This window comes from Globicephala melas, chromosome 16 (assembly GCF_963455315.2).
Source record: "Globicephala melas chromosome 16, mGloMel1.2, whole genome shotgun sequence".
In the NCBI taxonomy this organism is placed as follows: domain Eukaryota; kingdom Metazoa; phylum Chordata; class Mammalia; order Artiodactyla; family Delphinidae; genus Globicephala; species Globicephala melas.
In genome coordinates, this window is record NC_083329.1 from 42,853,500 (window position 1) to 42,859,499 (window position 6,000).

Consider the following 6,000-nt stretch of genomic DNA (forward strand, 5'->3'; position numbering starts at 1 on the left):
AATGAATAAGGAACTTCCATGGGAGGTGACTAGGAGATGAATTTCTCAAATTATTGGGGATGTGCTCATGGAAATGGCATTTGTTTGGATCTAAAACACTAGATAAAATTGAGAGACTTAGTAAGGTGAGGTGGGGTTGAGGGAAGCCCTAATGTTTGAACTCTTGAAGTTGATACTTAATTGAGAGACATCTTTCATGGACTGGATCAAATCAATTATTACAGTCAAGGTGAGACATTATGCAGCCCACCTTTTCAAACTGTAAGTTTTTTTCCTCTCTGATTTGTCTTATTACATATAAAAGTGAATAAAGGCTTCCCTGGTGGCACAGTGGTTGAGAGTCCGCCTGCCGATGCAGGGGACACGGGTTCGTGCCCCGGTCCGGGGAGATCCCACGTACCGCAGAGCGGCTGGGCCCATGAGCCGTGGCCACTGGGCCTGCGCATCCGGAGCCTGTGCTCCGCAATGGGAGAGGCCACAACAGTGAGAGGCCCGCGTACTGCAAAAAGAAAGTGAATAAAGAACTTCATTTTATGTAAATATTATATGGCATTATATAAGAACACTGAGTGTGAAGGTGGTGGCTTACTGCTGTTTTTCCAGCTTTCTATGCTTAAACCTGTGTAACTACTAATTTTTTCAAACCATGTGATAGTCAATTGGAGGCAGAAGAGAGGATAGCAGAACCCATTGGAGAACATTCACTTTCTCTTGAGAGCAGTAGAACACAGCTTGCACTTTACAACAGTGATGGAAACAGCACCATTATTGCCCTTTTACTATTTGTAAAATGGAGCATTTAATTCTTAAGAAATCTTTTAAATATCCTGCTCTTTAATTGTACTGTTTCTCACAAAACTGGGAATGTTTGGGTCATATGAATTGCATCTTTCATATTTCCTTGCTTATATTAAACTGTTTGAAAAGTTTTATTGGTAGTGTTTTAACAGGTATTTAAATCGATTATTATCAAACGTGGAGCATAAATCATTTTCATAGTTATTTAAACATTTAATAAAATGCAACAAACCTCCCCATCTATAACTAAGAAGTTTTGGGGGAAGGCTAGTGTTATGTGAAATAATTTGCACCCATGCTATCAATCGGGAACATTCCTTGTTTAACTCTAGAGACTGGAGAAGCAGATGATTACATGACCCAGAGACCCCACTGCAGGCCCATTTACCACCTCCATCCAGGCAAATGATTACAGGCTTCATCAAGCTTTTAAGGAACTACAGAGAAAAGTTTCAAAATCATGGTTCCTCGTGTATGAGAAACCTGAGTATTTTCAGCATCACGTATTTCAGTTTTGTAGAGAATATGAATGCGATGGTAAAGAAGAATTGTAAATTGGCAGTAAAATGAAGTTATTTCCAACAACTTTAATTTAAATTTAAGTCTGTGGTGTCGTAGGGGCTTTACAGTTTTTTCATGGTTGTGCCTAGTATTGTCTCACCACTTGGAACAGAAATTGGAATATGAGGAGAAGAATATGGGGAGGGTAAGAAGGTAATGGATTTGAAGGAGATGGGCACAGCTGTTAAATTGGATTTGTCTGGAGTTCCATTATATGTGGTGCTTCCAGTGTTCCCTCTTTATCTGTCTATCATCTATACATTGTTAGGAATCAACTTCATGGCACCCCTTCCAGGAAGCCTTCCATGACCTTCAAGACTGAGTTAGAGTTTGTGATTATAAATCCATAAACATTTTGTATTTCCCCCATCCTACATAGCTCTTAACACTCAGAAAGTTGTATTATAATTTCTTGCTTTCCAGATGTATGCTTCCTTAGACGGAATTGTATCTGACTCACTAGTGTTAACCTCATGGTGGTTGCGTAATAATTGATCAATGAATGAATGGTTATCACTCAGCCTGGAAGAACTGATTTGACTGTATGCACTGGACTGCAGTATATTTGTCTCTAAAGAAGGGTAACATTGAGGAAAAAGGAAACGTGGCTGGATATTCAAAGTCAGAACATTTGGAAAAGAATTTTTCTTTATGCTTTTGTATTTTAGAGCAGTAGAATGTATTCTTGACTTAGATCAGGATTTGAGTTCTAATTCTGGTATTTTGATGGCATCTACATCTGTGTGCTGTTGGCAAGCTTCCTAACCTCTCTGGATACCTGTTTCTGTATTTGTGAAAAGAAGGCCCTTGATTTCCAAGGTTTCTTTGCACACGTATACTATTATTATATGAATAGCAAATTGATATCAGGGACAGGGCTAGTGAGCTTCTTGTTGAGGTGAGGGTGGGTATTGCCTTGTTTTGTCAAATGTCAGTAAACTCTAGTGGAAGCAGGTAACATTGAGAACCTTCCTTATTTGTGGCAAAAGTAATGTTGCTTATTCCATATTATTGCCAGAGATTCAGAAATGGAAATTATGATTGAGCTGCTTCTGAATCACATAGACCTAAAGACTTTAGAAGAGGAAGTTCCAATATGCAATGAATTACAGACCAAGCTAAATTGGGATTACTATTTACTGTAGATAAACCACCATTGGACAAGTAGAAGGTGAATTAGGTGTAACTACTACTATAAAAAAGAGAGCCAATAAAAAGTTACTATTAAAGAACAAATAGTTGTACCTCGGTATACCAAAAACTGTGGATGCTCAAGTCTCATAATTGGCCCTCAGTATCCACGGTTCCTCATCCACATATTCAATAAACCACAGATTGTAAACATAATTATGTAATCTGTGGTTGGTTGAATCTGAGGATGCAGAACCTGCAGATACCTAGGACCACTGTACACTATTTTCTTTCCTTCACAGTTGTCCTGGGATGGTGTGGGGAAGTTATCTTCCACTCAGTCATTCAGGGAATCAGGTTCCTTTGAAGTCAGTGTGCTGTTCTAGGGTACGTTGTCATCTGTTTGATTAAAGCTGGGTTGCTATGAATTCTTGGTTTCAATTGAGACATGTGTGGGATGGGATGTAGTTGGGAAGAGATGAATGCAGAGAAGCACATGTGCAGTGTTTTAAAGTCAAGGCCTGGTTACATTTCACACTTAGAAGCAGGGGGAATTGTGGAATGTAGTTGGTCCCCAACTTCCTGGTTTCCAGGAAGAAAGGGAGAATGGACTTTGGTGGATAACTTAAAATCTCTACCAATTTTATGGCTTTCAGTAATTAGAAGTGAAATGGTCATGTGCCTCAAAGATGCAATTTGAATCATCATTGTACTTTTTTTTTTTTAACATATCCGTCATCAAATTACAAATATATAATTCCATGGTTAAACATTTTTATAGCATACCCATACAGTAGAATGCTATGTAGTTCTTAAAATGCTTTTGTAAATGAATAGTTAATACAATGGAAATGAGTACACCATATGTAGCTAATTTAAACTAGCAAGATAGGAAAAAAGTTATACAATAAAATAATTTTTATAAAAATATTCTTTGGTTAAGTAAAGCAAAGAAATTAGAAAAAGTCCAGAATGTTAGTTATCACTTTTTTGAGGCTTAATTTTATTTTGTATAGATTTTTTTGTTAAAGTCATAAGGATTTTTCAAGTATTTTGTTAGTTGCCATGTCTTAAATCATAGACAATCTTAACCCTTCAGCAGCAGAGAGTTTCCCATTTCTCTTCTTGCTTTTATGAATTTGTCAAGAAATAACCTTGTTTTCATCCAATAGTCAGATCTGGTGTGTTGGATGGAGCACTAAGCATGGAAACAGAAGATCTCATTTTGAATCTTGACTCTGATATTTGATAGCTAAACATTTTCTTGGAAAAATCCTTTAACCTGACTGCCCATTTTCATGTCAGGTCAGTTCAATGGGGCTAAAAGTACATGCCATATGGAGTTGTTAAGAGCACTAAGTAAGATAACAGGTGTGAAAGAATTTTATAAATGGTTAATTGATACTAATACTGCTAGAAATTAAGTTGAGGTTTAGCAAATATTTAAATGGCAATGGACTCTATGTGAACTTGGCTCATTCATATTGGCTCACATGCCCTAATTAATTATAATAAGGCAAGAAATAAAGTTATTCTGCTAGATTCGAATAACTTCAAGATAACTTGTTTAGGCAGGCTAATGGTGGGACTGTCTAAAGCTCTCTAATAACACTGTTGTGTCCAACTTCCAAAGAAATGGCTAATGGTCCTAAAGTTCACTTTTAAAACAAACTAACAGTATTCTGATAAAGTTTTCTATGTATAATTTTAAGGTAAGCTTTTAAAAAAGTTTATAAATAACCTGACAACAAAGTACAATGATGCAAATCATTTAGCCCTCCTGGAAAATCCATAACAGCATCGTGTTTTTAATTATAACTCACATGTAATGCATTGCACTGATCTGAAGTATGAAATTTGATAAGATTTACAAATGCATAGAACCATGTAGCCCACATCTTATAAAGATACAGAATATTTCCATTTTCATTACTTCAGAAAGTGCCCCTGTGCCTTCCTCCAGTCAACATCCCCATATGCAGCCATTGTGATTATTCTTATTATAATAGGTGATTTTTACTTATTTGAACTTCATAAAAATGGAATCATACTATATGTACTTTTTTGTGTCTACCTTCTGTGTAACAATGTTTTGGTGATTCATCAATATAGTTTTATAAACCTACTTATTCATGATTATTTTTCGTAGAGTTTATCATATTTGTGCCTGTTTTTTTTCCATTATATATCATATTTGTGCGTGTTTTCTAAACTTTCTCCATTGAACATATATTTGAGTAATAAGCAAAATTCAATAAACATATTAATAGGTGAGAATTTTGTAATGACCCAGGAGAAGTCAAATTTACCCACACTCAACTTCAGCTGTTGACTCTGATAGAATTAGTGATCTATTTGGTCAGTAGCCAAGTAGAGTTATGAAAGAAAATAACCCAGAAAACTTGGCATGTAGAAAGGAATGGTAATTGTGACTTATGGTCCTCTTTCAATGATACAAGAGCTGTTCTCACAGTAAAGCAAATGCATATTGTAACATTTTTGCATAAAGTCTTATCACAAAGCTCATAAAAGCACACAAATGTCTTACTTCCCCAAATCAGTGAAGCAAAATGTCTGAAATGAGTGCAGCATTTAAAAGATAAGCCCTTTTTTCTTATCTAAATGGTTCAGTTGGTTAAAAAAAAAAAAAACTCAGCGATTCATTATTTATCTGCCCTGATTTTGATTCCAGATTAGTTTTGGTCACAACCAAATTAAACAAGGGAGCAAACTTTTCATCGTGGGAATTGCTCACCTTTCTTCGATAATGGGATGTTTTACTTTTAGAGGCCATTTTTCTACATGATTATGACAAGTAGCCATTTTAACTCCTATTTTTATGTTTTAATTAATCAAGTTGAGTTCACTTTCATTTATAAACCAAAATTAAAGAGATTTAAAAAAAAAAGGAAGCCTTGATATTATCATCAGTACTCTCATCTTTTATTGCCAGGTTGTGATATGTCCATTACGGATGTATGTAGAAACACATATGTCGGTCACCTTGTAAATAAGATAATCTGAACTGCAACTCAGTTACTTATGGTCCCTTCTCTCATTAAAGGAAACTGTCCTTTAACCTGTGGGTATAACCGGAAGGTTTGTCGTGGATTCTTTCTTGCCCAGGTAGTCCCTGGAATGTCCTCATGGTGCACTGTCATTGGGCATTAGCTGTGGGTCACCTCTAGTAGCACTGATCACCACCCAGAGATCGGAGTCATTGCTTACTACTTTTGGCAAGTGGCTATTCTTTGCCAGATCCAGGAGATAGGATGGGCCAGCCTGTCTTATAGTTTTGGCTCCTAATTGCTTTACTCTCCCAGCCTGACTTTTGGGATGCCACTAAATCTCAGTTTTAGACTTGTCTCAGTATCTGCACAAATTTGCTATATGGCTTACCTTTTGGGAAACTGAGTAACTGCATATGTATTTTAGCATCATAGAAGTGTTATTAATGGCAATGCACATGGTGAGGGCTGTGAAGGATATGGGAAGCCTCTCATGTTTATG